Source organism: Symphalangus syndactylus, chromosome 18, assembly GCF_028878055.3.
Source record: "Symphalangus syndactylus isolate Jambi chromosome 18, NHGRI_mSymSyn1-v2.1_pri, whole genome shotgun sequence".
NCBI lineage: Eukaryota > Metazoa > Chordata > Mammalia > Primates > Hylobatidae > Symphalangus > Symphalangus syndactylus.
Window position 1 is genome coordinate 46,162,074 of NC_072440.2, and position 15,884 is coordinate 46,177,957.

General features: G+C 36.5%; 1 protein-coding gene across 4 annotated transcripts in view; it reads right to left on the reverse strand.

Moving 5' to 3' along the window:
* NDUFS4 (NADH:ubiquinone oxidoreductase subunit S4) overlaps nt 1–15,884 on the reverse strand; it is a 130,282-nt gene that overhangs the window by 69,091 nt on the left and 45,307 nt on the right. The window lies entirely within an intron of this gene.

The window sequence follows — 15,884 nt, forward strand, 5'->3', positions numbered from 1 at the left end:
AATTATGCTTTTGAATAATTTTAAAGAAATATAGTCATACTATAATAAAGTGAAAAAATAGGATAAAAACTATAAAACAATTTTTGTCTTACATATAAATACATTAGATATTAGTATGTTTAAACATTTACATAAAAAAGAAGTAAATTCACCAGACTGAGATTAAGGTGATTTTAATTTTCTTCATTATGCTTTCTTCATTTCCAAATTAATGTTTCCACAACATGTATATATTACTATGTTTTTTAAAAATATCTTTTTTATTGGTAGTAAAATTTGACGTATTTATGATGTATAATGTGGGTTTTTTTTTTGAAACAGAGTCTCGCTGTGTCATCCAGGCTGGAGTGCAGTGGTGCGATCTTGGTCCACTGCAATCTCCGCCTCCTGGGTTCAAGCGATTCTGCCTCAGCCTCCCAAGTAGCTGGGACTACAGGCACCTGCCACCACGCCCAGCTAATTTTTTTTTTTTAATTTTTAGTAGAAAAGGGGTTTCACTGTGTTGGCCAAGCTGGTCTTGAACTCCTGATCCACCCGCCTCAGCCTCCCAAAGTGCTGGGATGACAGGTGTGAGCCACCGTGCCCGGCCTCTAATGTGATTTTTGATATGTCTATGCCTTACTGTTAAAACCAGTAATTATTATTATTATTATTATTTTGGAGACAGTCTCACTCGGTTGCCCAAGCTGGAGTACAGTGGCGCGATCTTGGCTCACTGCAACCTCTGCCTCCTGGGTTCAAGCAATTTTCATGTCTCAGCCGCCTGAGTAGCTGTGACTATAGACGCGCGACCCCACGACCAGCTAATTTTTTGTATTTTAGTAGGGACGGGGTTTCACCACGTTGCCCAGGCTGGTCTTGAACTCCTGAGCTCAGGCAATCCACCCATCTCAGCCTCCCAAAGTGCTAGGATTACAGGTGTGAGCCACTGCGCCCAGCCTAAAACCAGTAATTTTTTAATTACACAGAGTTTAATGACCAAATATAATAATAGGAATAAGTACTTTGGAAACTTCTTTGAAGTAATACAGTTTCAAATTTCCACCATTAAAAAGAAATTATAAATGAATAAAGAAATTTCCCACTGGAAGGCTAATTATATAACAATACATCTATCTACCAATTAAAGAATTGCATAGTTGTCAGAAACTGTATATTGAGAGATAATATCATAGATGATATTAGTGCCACAGGCTGTTAGAAAAGGCAAGTTACATGACAAAAATCATTACCAACTATACATGTACATACGTATACACACATGACTAACACAGGACCACTGTGAAGCCAATATTGTGCTCCAAGGTGCCCTAGAACTCAGTACCTGCACTGCAGATTTGATTCACAAGAATGGGCTCCATAATAATTCAAAACTGATTAAGAATAATAATTATAATTCCAGTTTGCTTCTCTTTCCAGGCTAACAACTCCAAGTAGCAAAACAAGGAAGAAAAACACTTTTTAGTGATTAATGAACATAATGTGTTATTTATTTATTTTGGAGACACGGTCTCACTCCGTCATCCAGGCTAGAGTGCAGTGGCATGATCATGCCTCACTGCAACCTCAATCTCCTGAGTATTAACAGCTCAGTTCCTGCCTCAGTCTCCCAGGTAGCTAGGACCACAGGCACGCGCCACTACCCTCGGCTAATTTTTTTTTGGTAGAGATGAGGTTTCCCCATTTGCCTAGGCTGGTCTCAAACTCCTAGGCTCAAGTGATCCTCGCACCTAGGCCTCCTAAAGTGCTGGGGTTACAGCTGTGAGCCACTGCACCCAGCCTCTCCTCTTATTTAGTGTTGGTATTCTCAATTAACTTTCAAAACAAATATAAAAAGGTATATTCATTTTATAAGATGAGGACACTCACAGAGGTTAAATAACTTGCTTCAGGTTATACAGCTAAAAGAAGAGATGACTAAAGATCTAAGGCTGTATTTATAATTAGTCCATGATCTTGCCATTATCCCATGTATCTCACTAGAGTGAACATTTCAAATAATGTAATCATGTATAAACCATTTCTTTTTCAGGTATTAAATGTCTCTAAAAGTCCTATATATTTATAAAAGAGGAAATATGACAATTTTTAAAAATGTGCTTAGAGGGTGGGGCACCTTTTGTCTCTCCCACTAGTTTTGATGTTGCTCCTTAGTCATTTTGAGAAAGTGAGAGAAAGAAGAAAAAAGATGAAAGGAACAGAAGTATAGAATAAAAAGAATGGAAGGAAGAAAACGGGGAGTAGAAGAGACAGGGAAGTGGGGAAAAAACGATGGCCAAAGAATGACACAGAAAGCCAAAACTAGAGAGAGACAGAAGGGAAGGCAGGAACAATGAAAAAAATGGAAGGGAATAAGGTGGTATCAGGAAAACACATGTAGCCAGAAAGGGAGAGAGAGATGACCTACAGCTACATAGTCAGCAAAAGACAGAGAGAGAGTCAAAAGACAGAGGGGAAAAGCCATACAAACTGCGAAGAGAGATTTCAAGAAGCAGAGAGAAAGAGTGGGGAAAGGAGAGGCACAGCAAGAGGAAGTGGAGTTAAAGTTAAGATGAAGACAGACAACTATCACCATCAACCCATGCCATTGGCAAAAGCAAGGTGCAGAACCCAAATATATTTGAAGCTATCAGCACCAAACTGGTGGACAGCACCTCAGCCAATTTATTCTTATCTTCCTTTACCACCATGACAAACCTTTAACATTTTTTCCCTTGGTGGAGAAGGGGGCAGGGCAGATAAAGAAGGGCTATGGAGAATTAGAGAGATGAGTTTATTATTCCTGGTCCCAATATTGCCCTTCTCAAAAAGCAATTTCAAATTCAGAAGATTCTTTAATAGAAAAAAAATCACCAAATTGTTATATCGTATATAAAACCTACGCAAAGACAAAAATTAGGTTCCTTCAAATAAAAATGGCAGCAAACTAACCATTTCCTTTGAGCTTCTTTAAAGTTGCCCTTAACCATAATAGCTTAGTAATTTTCTAGCTTTTACAAGTAAATCGGATCAAACCACTTTTCTACTTAGAATTATATAAAGCCTTCTCATTATAATTCAAATAATATTCAAATTTCTTACTATGGGCCTAAAGAGCCTTCTTACCTGATCCAGCTCCTGCCCACACCTCTGATCCCATTTTATATCATTCTCCTCCTTTCTTATTATGTCATATCTTTCCGTCTGTTATTTGACTACTACCAGCTACACTTTTGGTCATTAGCTTTACCCTTTACTCAAAATGCTCTTACCTTACTCACATAACTGCTTCTTTCTCATCAATTCAGATATTAATTCACATAGCACACCATCTCAAAGTGAGTTTCGTTGACTGCCCTACTTAAATGACCACTATTTCACCCAAACCCCAGCTATTCTCTGTCTCATCACCTACTTTTGTTTTTTCCATAATATTCATAATCTATGAAAAATACCATAATTATTTATGAATAAAGCTGGCATATGCGTAAGCATAAGAATATAAGCTCTAAGGACATGATTGTTGTGCTTTGTTCATAGCTACATCCCCAGGGCCTAGAATATGCTAAAAAAACAATTGAATGAATGAAGGAAAGGATAGTAATATTTTACATTATAAATAACAGACAAGTAAAAAATCTCTTGAATGATCTTCACAACTACAGATTGTCCTAGATGAAAACTACTAGACCTAGAGGACTTTTAATCTCAGAACAATCTAGGCACAGGCTATAGCAGCCATTTTGAATGTTTAAGATATTATAATGCATATTAAATCAGAAATCTTGTTTTAATTCTTTGGACGTCAAATCTTAAACTACTCAATTAGGTTTAAAAATTAATTTACACAATATATACTCAGTAGTCACTGGAATAGATGTACATGAGTACACCAATCAGATCCTCAGTTCTTTAAGTTAGCATTCTCAGCCCAACATTTTGGTATATTTCTGTATCCTATATGTTGTTTAGAGAAAGCCAAGTTTATTTTTTATGTCTATTTTATTGGAAGCATTAACATTTTAAAAACCCTCATCAACTAACATGCAATATGCTGAAAGCCTTTAGAAGTATTAAACATGAAACAGCAACTGAACAAAAAGCCTATTCACACATTTCTAGAAAAGTATGCCTTATAAAGAAGCAGTTTTGTGGAGACATAGTATACTGCATACAGTAAAGCTTCCATATCACTGCCCTATTTTTCAAACTTCCCCATCTTGTAAACATGAATATCTCACATGCTTGCAGGTGGTATTTTGAAGAGTAGAATAGAAGCAGACACTAGATCATATACAATTAGAGAACCTGAACACAGAAATAGAATCAAAGTTTGCTAGTCTCAAATTTTAAAGTCTACATTCTCCTTTCTTTTGCTCTAATTCTATTCTGAGATACATGATATAAAAAGAAAACATAATTGTCACCAAAAGATGCTACTTCTATTTCTTTACCTCCTCTCACCCTACCTTCATTGAGAACTTACTACAAAATGGTAGATATGAGGCTTTAACAAGTTCAAGTATTTGGATTAATTCTTGAGTTATAAACTTATCTGGCAAGCTGGCTAATTGAAGAGCTATAACTTTAAAAACAAAGTACTATTTACTACCAAAAAGACCAAAACAAAATAAAACAAAAAAAAACCCAAAACCAAATTCAAATACAGTGTAAAATAAAGCATCAGGTATCTATCTGCGTACACTAACATAAATTTGATAGTTTGTTTATATTCAGTTAAATGAAAAAAATTAGATAAGCAATTTTCAAGGAGACAATATACAGTTTATGTACTTCAAATTCATTAATAATAGACTAATAATGTATTTTCAGATATAAATGAGTACTCTCTAGAATATGACAAAAAAACTAAACTTAAAATCCAAACAAATGAAATATTATCAATTCAATTTTCTTGAGAGCCAAAGTTTCCTACATAATAACATGCAAGAATTTTAAATTCGTGAAAGCAAGTGTCAAGTACTATACACAATTTCCATACACAGCAGGTAGTAAAGCAAGAAAAGAACTGACACAGTTACTCTCCTTAAAAGAGACATACAATGGAGAACTGTTATACAGCACTAGCATACTACAGGTCTATGCATTAAAGATGTTGTGGCTATTAACAGTTTAAACCTTTACTGTATTTTGCTAATTGGTACATAGAACTTTAAACCTTTTGAAAGATAAAACATTTCAGTCAGTTCAATTCTCCAGTATTGTTCAAGTATTCCAAGTAGGAACAAAGAGGAAAATAAATCTGCTTTAATTGCTGAAGAATCACAGATAATAGAGATGGCTGAATACTGTAGGGGAAAGATCTTTTGTTCCTTAAACAATTTAAATATAGAACAATCATTCTCTATTTAAGTTTTAATGGTTCCTGTCTGTATATAAAAACTGTAATACTTAACATTCATTTTCTTTGTGATATTTAGCAAATCTAAGTTTTATATAGCTTCATACTACATAAAAATAACATTTCAATAAGCATATATTTTAAACAACAATGTTCTGCAGAATTTTATTTATCTAAAGAATTTAGAAATAATTACATTTGAAAAATAATAACTGACTTGTTTTAATGATCATCATAGTTAAATATAACAGGTTTTAAAATTATATCAAGGAGAGTAGAAAAAATTCATTTTAAACGATTAACTATTTTGATAAACTTTCAACTATTTAAGGGCATGTTTTATTTATAAACATAAAAACTTTTAATATTAGTTCATGTTTATAGATACATGTCATGAGATAAAAATATGAAATACAATGTAATAATCTTCCAAACATGTAAAGCAATCACTTTTTTTATGATTATTTACTGATTAACTCATACAAAAAGTACAAAAAGAAGAGCTTTCCTTCTAGCTTCAAGAAGTCTTAACGTTTTTCATTACTTGAGTCTGGTATTTTTCAAAATCAATCTGTCCTACATACACACATGACAGTACTAAAAAAGGAACAATTAAGGAATGACCATTTCACTATGAAATCTACACTTCCAAAATCACTAGTCATTACTTCTTCCTTAGAATTTTAAGCAACAGTATTGCTGCAATCTTAAAGGCTATTCATCCATTTTTTTTTCAATAGCTTGTGGGTAGTGCAAAAACTGACACAGGGAAATACATTGTTAAAAAAAACAAAAAACTATAGTTGCTTTTAAAACAAAATTTATTGCAACAAACATATTTAGTCATGATTCTTCTCTTTTTACATTAGAAGTTTCATCTAAAAGAATAAAAATAAGCATTTTGTAGGATGAAACACTTGAAGAAACATTATACATATTTAGTGAAAGTCTTAAAGAAAAAAACCCACACGCTAAACTGCCACCATGGTAGGTTCTCAAAGGCTGCTATTCTTTGATGTAAAATGAAATACTACTTAGTGAATAAAACATAAAAAACTCCTGTCTACCCTTCAAAGAGACATATCCTTTGACCCAGTGCTCCAGACTAAAGCCTTGAAATTTTTGCACAAGAATGCTGCGTGAGTAAAGTCCAGACAAAACAGACACTTGAGATGCTAGAAAGCTGTATAACCCCAATTGCAGACACTACTCCTTCCAATAATCTAGCAGAGATAGCAGTGCCATACACCAAAAGAAAGTAATCTCACCAAAAGAAAACTGACCCCTTAGAGGGGGAAAAAAAAGTAAACAGTCAAAGCAAAAGTAAGCCTTTAACTTACGGTTATCTTTTTGTGTAGGTCACCTCTTAATGATCAATTTTTAATTCAAGTTTGCAGACTTATGTAAGTTTTCATCTATAAACTTTTAGTATGTCAGGAAGAAAAAACAACATAAAACAAACAAATACTTGTACAGCAAACGTAGTTGTTTTATTTTCAAAGACTTGCAAAAACCATTCAATTTTACAAACTTCTTAGAATGAGTTCAAGTAATAAATTTTTTTTAACTATTACAAATTGACAAAAAAATTGTATTAAATAACTTGCTGCTGCTTACAGGCATTCTAAAACAGCAATATTAAAACTTCATCGGCTGAGCATGCTACCAGTACCGTGTGCTAATTAATCAAACAGCAATTTATTTATTGCAAGCCTCAGCAAGTACCAAAGCTTAAGTGCTGTTTAATTGCTATTTGGAAGAAATTTTCAAGTAGCAAAATACAACCAATTGGCAACATTCAGAATACTGACAACATTTGTTTTACATGCACACCTGATTTTTAAATAAAGATATTATTAGAGTGCTAAAAATGTCAAAACTATTAGGATTTTACATTAATAGCACTGTGCTATAATTTCTCAAAAAAGTTTTGAAATAATAGATGTCCTTCCTCACTCCACACACTCCCAAAAGATTTAAGTTTTACAGATTGCTAAATAAAAAGTTTCCTTTTTCACATACATTTAAATTGAGGATGCATATCTAACTATACTACCTTTGTAAAAGTTAAAACAGGTGGTGCTTAATAGTTTTTAAACAAAATAACTTAGTATATAAATGAAAACAACGTAAAGTGTCAATACAACACTGAAGCATAGTGCCTGGCATATGTAAGTATTTATTGAATAAATAAACAAAGAATGAAGGAAAGATAGCAGCCAACATAATTTATATAAAAACAATATATTTAATGTCTAAACTATTAAAGCTTATTTTGTGTCATTTTTACTAATAAATTGAAACTACTATATTTTCTGAGGGTATTTCTCTATTTTCTTAGTAATATTTTAACTGTACTAAATAGTTATAGGAATCAGAGTGTAAAAAATGGGCTAAAAAATGATTAGAAAGCAAATTGAAGGTACAACTATGTAGGACTAATTTATATTTTGGTTGTTTTTTAGGGGAGTACCTACTCAAAATCTTTAAAGAGCACTGCAAATTTAACTTCTCTCTTTTGTACAGCTGAAGTGAATATAAAAAAGACAACATGTTCATTGGACTTGGGTATTCATCAAATGTCCTGAAAGGAGACTGAGGTGGAGGGAGGCATAAAGAAAAAAAAGTTACCCTCATAATAAAGCACAAAGGCAAAGACATTCTTCACCTAACCTCATGGCACAGCTCCTCCTGTAACAAAAACCAAGGGCCAAGCAAACAACCATTTATAAGATCTCCTTAGTATCTGTAGGAAGTATCATATATTAGGAAATAATGGTACAGTCCACAAAAAGTTTTTTTTTTTTTTTTTTAAGCATTGTGCTTCTAAACGTAAGCTTACAGGATTATTTTCAGATGCTGTCATCTACTCTTTTGATATTTACATTCTTGTTAGTTTCAAGAGTAAAAAGATTAGTTAGCAGTTTATACACAACAAACTAAAATTGACTACTTAGAAACACAGAAAGTACTCTGATGCCATATTCTTTATTAACAATAATCCAGGATTTGCCACAATTTTATTATCTGAAGATTTGTACTCAACAATGTTAACACTGTATATAGTTCCAAAATGAAAGAATATTCTTGCACTAGAAAATGCTAAGCAGACTTTTCCTTTCTACATTTTATGCCTAAAAGAAAGATAGGATACATGTTGTTGATATATAATTGATGCCCAGAAAAAAAAAAAAAAACAAGTTTTTCTTCGTACTTATACTAGCACTGACATCCACAAAGTACTATGAAAATTCTTGTAATTTATTATATACTGTATAGAAAATTCTAAAATGTAACAGTAAAAAAATAAAATAAGCTTTACTGGGTAAGATGTCCTATGCGTGACTCTGTGAATATGTTAAAAATAATGATCATATACTAAAGATGGATGAAAAGAAACATGACTTGATAACAGCACACAAAAGAAAGAATCTGAGGTTTTAGCTCTCCATGAAATCCACATAAGAAGTATGACAACCTAAATTTAAAGTTGCCTTACTAGAACTGCTATGATTAAAAGGAATAAAGGCAATAATCCCCACCACAACCTGCACCACATCTGTAGTATGAAAAATTCTGGCAAAAACATTTTAAAAGAGATTAGGTCAAACTGGATGGCAATCAAGACGATTAATTAACTGGAACTCATATGAAATAAATCAAAGCCCTGGTGATGTTTAACCCAGAAAAGAGAAGACTTAGGAGAATGATTCAGAAGCTTTTTGATGTTGAGATTCCTTTATACTGTTAAAAACTACTGGGACTCCAAGGTTTTGTTTATAAAAGATACAGGCATACCTCATTTTACGAACTTTGCTTTATTGTGCTTCACAGATTAATGGTGCTTCGTTTTTTTGTTTTTTTTTTTTCCAAATTTAAGGATTCTGGCAATCCTCTGTTGAGAAGTCTACTGGTGTGTGCTCATTTCAAGTCTTTGTGTCACATTCTGACAATTTTCCCAATATTTCAAACTTTTGCATTATTATATGTGTTATGGTGCTCTGTGATCAGTGATCTTTGATGTTACTATTGTAATTGTTTTGGGGTGCCACAAACTGCGTCCATATTAGATAGCAAACTAAATTAATAAAGGTTGTGTGTGTCCTCCACTGACAAGCCATTTCCTCGTACCTCACCCTTTCCTTGGGCCTCTCTATTCACTGAGACAACAATATTGAAATTAGGCCAGTTAATAACCCAACAATAAGAGTTCAAGTGAAAGGAAGAGTCTCATGTCTCTCACTTTAAGTAAAAATTTAGAAACGATTAAGCTAGGTGAAGAAGGCATGTCAAAAACCTACACAGACCAAAAGCCAGGCCTCTTGCACCAAACAGCCAAGTTCTGAATGCAAAGGAAAAATTATTGAGGAAAATTAAAAATGCTATTCCAGTGAACACATGAATGATAAGAAGGCTAAACAGACAGCCTTATTTCTAACTGGAGAAAGTTTCAGTGGATAGAAGATCAAACCAGCTACAACATTCCCTTAATTCAAAGTCTAATCTAGAGCAAGGCCCTAAGTCTCTTCAATTCTATGAAGACTGAGAGGGGAGAAAAGCAGAGGTTGGCTCATGAGATTTAAGGAAGGAAGCCATCTATACAACATAAAAGTGCAAGGTGAAGGAGCAAGTGCTGACAGAGAAGCCACAGCAAGTGATCCAGAAGATCTAGATAAGATAACTATACTAAACAACAGATTTTCAATGTACAGCCTTGTATCAGAAGAAGATGCCAGCTAGGACTTCCATAGCTAGAGAGAAGTCAATGCCCGGCTTCAAAGCTTCAAAGGACAGGCTGACTTTTAGAGGCTAATGCAATTCCAGTGCTCAATGACCATTCTGAAAACCCTAGGGCCCTTAAGAATTATACTAAATCTCTTCTGCCTCTGCTCTATAAATGAATAACAAAGCCTGGATGGCAACACAGCTGTTTACAGCATGGTTTACTAAATATTTTATGCCCAGTGTCGATACCTACTGTTCAGAAAAGATTATTTTCAAAATATTACTGCTCACTGACCATGCACCTGGTCACCCAAGATGGAGATGTACAAGGATGTCGTTTTCATGCCTGCTAACACAACATCCACTCTGCAGCCCGTGGACCAAGGAGTAATTTTGACTTTTGAGTCTTATTATTTAGGAAACACATTTCATAAGGCTATAGCTACCATAGAGAGTGATTCCTCTGATGGATCTGAACAAAGTAAATTGAAAACCTTCCGGAAAGGATTCCCCATTCAAGATGCCACTAAGAACATTTGTGACTCATAGGAGAGGAAAATAGCAACATTAGCATGCGTTTGAAAGAAACTGAGTCCAAAACCTTAAACTGGGAGAACCTTAGTCCCCTCTCTTTCCTCTTCCTCCTCCACTTCCCACTTATTGTCACCTTGTAATATTCAGAGAGCACCTGGATTATGGATCTGAATAGAGAAATGCTTACAGATAATCATTAGCCCACATGCCAGTAACTTATACTTAAACATGGGATGGAGTTGTAAAGTGCTTTTATAATACAATACAATTGTTAAAGGCAAGAGTTGAATCGTTGTTTTATTTTGACATGGCATGTCCTGAAATATTGATTCAATATGGGAAAACAAAAACAAAAAAGAAGTTGAATCCAACCCTCATGAATGACTTTGAAGGGTCTGAGACTTTAGTGGAGGAAGTCACTGCAGATGTGGTGGGTGGAGCCTAAAGAAGTGATTAAATTGCTACAATCTCATGATTAAACTGGAACAAATGAGAAGTTGCTTCTCATGCATGAGCTAAGTCATTTCTTGAGACAGAATCTACTCCTGATAAAGACTGTGAACCTTGTTGAAATGACAACAAAGGATTTAGATTATTCCATAAACTTAGTTGATAAAGCAGCAGTGGGGTTTAAGAGGCTTGATTCCAATTTTGAAAGAAGTTCCACTGTGAGTAAAATGATATCAAACAGTGTCACATGCTACAGAGAAATTTTTCACGAAAGGAAGGGCCAATCAGTGTGTCAGAGTTCACTGTTGTCTTACTTTAAGAAATTACCACAGCCACCCCAACTTTCAGCAACCACCACCCTGATCAGAGGCAGCAGCCATCAACACGGAGGCAGGACCTTCCACCAGTCGAACGATTACGATTCCCTAAAGGCTCAGCTGATCCTTAGCATTTTTGAGCAATAAAGTGTTTTAAAATTAAGGTATGTACATTATTTTTTAGACATAATGCTAATGCACACTTAGCAGACCTCAGTGTGGTAGAAACGTAACTTTTATATGCACTGGGAAGCCAAAACAAAATTTCATGACTCACTTTATTGTGGTATTTGCTTAACTGTGGTGGTCTGGAACCAAACCAGCAATATCTTCAAAGTATGCCTGTATATCCATAAATATCTCACATAATAAATTAAAATGAAGAAAAAATATAAATTTAAAATAAGCCAGTTATGTAACAATATAAAGATTTTAATTTAAAAAAACTCTATTTTTGAAAACTAAAAAGTGAGAAGAGTGGCACTCATTTGCATTTTGGCACTCGTTTGAAAATCTAATATCTAGCTTAATGGAGGACAGCTGAATTCTAACATCTGTTCTTGCATTCAAACTGTTTTGGTGGATTGTTTTTATTGCAATATATGAAGAAAACTCATTATCATACAGATATGTAGTTAAAAAAAGGAGCAAAATTTTCATAGCCTTAATATTTTCATACTTGATTACTTGAAATCCATTGTTCTATTTTGTACTTTAACGGAAACTTTTACCCATGCATGATTTTATATCATGCACTGGTCATACGAAAAATACTAGTTCACAGAGGTATATAGATATCCCAAACGTTAATATATTGCATTACACAGTATCAAAAATCACATCCGTTAGTATCATTACCAATCCCACTAGAACAGTCTTTTTTTTCTTCTTTTTTTATATAATTTCAATTTTTAATTTTAGATGCAAGAGGTACATGTGCATGTTTGTTACCTGGGTATATTTTGTGATGCTGAGATTTGTGGCAGATAAATCCCATCAACCAAGTACTGAGCATAGTAAACAATGTTAGAATTTTTATAGAACTTAATTCTGCCATGGATGTGATTGAGCTTGACATCTTTCTAGTATTTAAACACTGTTCTGGGAAGGAGAGATGGGCGCAAGGGTTGAAAAACTATCACTGTGCTTCAAGTGTATCATGGGCAACACTTCCTTGAAGTGACAGGTTCATTTTCAAGAAAATGTCTACCATGTACCAAAGATAATAACCAATTGATTTCAGCTGGAAAACCATAGTGACATTCTAGCCTGATCTACAGTCAGGCCTCCGTATCTGTGTGTTCAGTATCGTGGATTAAACCAACTGCAGGTAAAAAATATTTGAAAAAAGAAAAAGTATGGTTTTATTTGTACTGAACGTACACCTCCTTTTTTCTTGTCATTATTCTCTAAACAGTACAGTATAACAGTTACACTGTATTAGGTATTGTAAGTAATCTAGAGATGATTTAAAGTATATGGGAGAATATGCATAGGTTATATGCAAATACTATGCCATTTGATACAAGACTTGATACAGTTTGCATATTTGTCCTTGCCCAACTCTCATGTTGAAATGTAATCCTCAATGTTGAAAGTGGGGACGGATGGGAGGTGATTAGGTTATGGAGGCAGAGCTCTCATGCAGAGGTTAGTGCTGTCTTAGTGATAGCCAGTTTTTTTTTTGTTTTTTTTTTTTTTTTTTGAGACGGAGTCTCGCTCTGTCGCCCAGGCTGGAGTGCAGTGGCGCAGTCTCGGCTCACTGCAAGCTCCGCCTCCCGGGTTCACGCCATTCTCCTGGCTCAGCCTCTCCGAGTAGCTGGGACTACAGGCGCCCACCACCACGCCCGGCTAAGTTTTTGTATTTTTCAGTAGAGACGGGGTTTCACCGTGGTCTCGATCTCCTGACCTCGTGATCCGCCCGCCTCGGATGGCGGGAAGTGCTGGGATTACAAGCGTGAGCCACCGTGCCTGGCCGATAGTCAGTTCTTACGGGATCTGGTTATTTAAAAGTGTATGGTGGCGGGCACAGTGACTCATGCCTGTAATCCCAGCACTTCGGGAGGCCGAGGCAGGTGGATTACCTGAGGTCAGGAGTTTGAGAACAGCCTGGCCAACAGGGTGAAACCGTCTCTACTAAAAGTACAAAAATTAGCCGGGCATGGTGGTGGGCACCTGTAATCCTAGCTACTAGGGAGGCTGAGACACAAGAATCACTTGAACTGGGAGGTGGAGATGGCAGTGAGCCGAGATCGCGCCGCTGCACTCCAGCCTGGGCAACAGAAAGTGTACGGCACCACCTCGTCCCTTGCACCTGCTTTTGTCATGTAATGTGCCTGGTCCCACTTCACCTTCCATCATTATCATGAGTAAAAGCTCCCCTAAGGCCTCCTCAGAAGCCAAGCAATGTTGGTGCCATGCTTGTACAGCCTGCAGGACCATGAGCCAATTAAACTTCTTTTCTTTATAAACTACCCAGTCTCAGTATTATTTTTTTTTTTTTTTTTTTTTTTTTTTTTTTTTTTTTTTTTTTTTGAGACAGAGTCTCGCTCTGTCGCCTAGGCTGGAGTGCAGTGGCGCGATCTCGGCTCACTGCAAGCTCTGCCTCCCGGGTTCACGCCATTCTCCTGCCTCAGCCTCCCCAGCAGCTGGGACTACAGGCACACTCTGCCACGCCCAGCAAATTTTTTGTATTTTTAGTAGAGATGAGGTTTCACCGTGTTAGCCATGATGGTATCGATCTCCTGACCTTGTGATCCGCCCACCTCAGCCTCCCAAAGTGCTGGGATTACAGGCATGAGCCACCACGTCCGGCCTCAGGTATTTCTTTATAACAACATGAGAACAGTCTAACAGAGGTCTTAAGCATCCATGGATTTTGGTACTTGAGGGGAGTCCTAGAACCAATCCCCTTACAGGTACTGAGGGACAACTATTACTTCAAGAAAGATATAACAAAGCTGGGGAAAATCTATGTAGGGCAAGAAAATTCAACAGTATGCAACCGATTTTATGACATATAATTAAAAACACCAAACCAATCCAGTTTCTCTACCTCTCTGGTATGCTTCATAGCACTCTGTTTAGCACTCACTCATTCTTCAAACTAGAAAGAAGAGAACTTAGAAGAGTTATTAGTGAACTCTAAAATTTGAAAACTTTATAGAAAAGGCAACTTCCTGAGAGTTAAAAAAGATGCTCATAGGAAAAATTAAAATAATAGTGCTCTCATTAATGAACACACGGGATGTGAAAATCATCCTCACCTCATACACACATAACTGCCTCATTTCTTTTGTTTTGTTTTGTTTTTTTGAGACGGAGTCTTTCTCTGTCCCCCAGGCTGGAGTGCAGTGGCGTGATCTCGGCTCACTGCAAGCTCCGCCTCCCGGGTTCACGCCATTCTCCTGCCTCAGCCTCTCCGAGTAGCTGGGACTACAGGCGCCTGCCACCATGCCCGGCTAATTTTCTGTATTTTTAGTATAGACGGGGTTTCACCGTGTTAGCCAGGATGGTCTCGATCTCCTGACCTCGTGATCCGCCCGCCTCGGCCTCCCAAAGTGCTGGGATTACAGGCTTGAGACACCGCGCCCGGCCTCTTTTGTTTTTGAGACGGAGTTTCACTCTTGTTGCCCAGGCTGGAGTGCAATGGCGCGATCTCGGCTCACGGCAACCTCCGCCTCCCAGGTTCAAGCGATTCTCCTGCCTCGGCCTCCTGAGTAGCTGAGATCACAGGCACCCGCCACCCCGCCCAGCTAATTTTTTGTATTTTTAGTAGAGACGGGGTATCACCATGTTGGTCAGGCTGGTCACGAACTCCTGACCTCGTGATCCGCCTGCCTCAGCCTCCCAAAGTGCTGGGATTACAGGCATAAGCCACCATATCCCGCCCCTCGTTTCTTTTATACTTGACTAAGCAAGTGGTGTTTGATTAACATTTGAAGAATAAGTAGATGGTGACTGGAAGAAGTCCTCGGGGTTAGTAAAATGCATCCAGGTAGAGTGAAGAGGAACTTCAAATGCCTTGAAGCAGGAAAAAGAGTAGCAAGTTCCAGGCTTGGTGTGGCTAGACCACAGAATGTAAAACACAGTGGTACAAGATAAACCTAGAGAGGAAGGCAGGAGCTAAATCATGCAAGACGTCAAAGGCCATGTTAGGATTTTAATGTTTACTCTAAGGGCAATGGGAAGCACCAAAGGACGAAAAGAGGGTGATAATACCAGCATTTCAAAGACGATTTTGGCCACCCTAAGGAAAATTAATCAGATTAGGATTAAAGAGTCTAGGGAGATCAGGTCAGAGACTACTGTAGAAATCTAGGTGAAAGATGACGTAACCTGGATCAGGATGATGACAATGTCAGTAGGTAAACCTAAGAGATAATTTTAAAATAAAACCAGTCAGCACAAGATGTGACTTTTCCAAACTGTCTCTATTTACTTATACATTTATTTGTCTGTGTCTTTAATGGTGCAAATAGAAATTTAAGTGTGACCTATTACTTAGATTAGGCTTA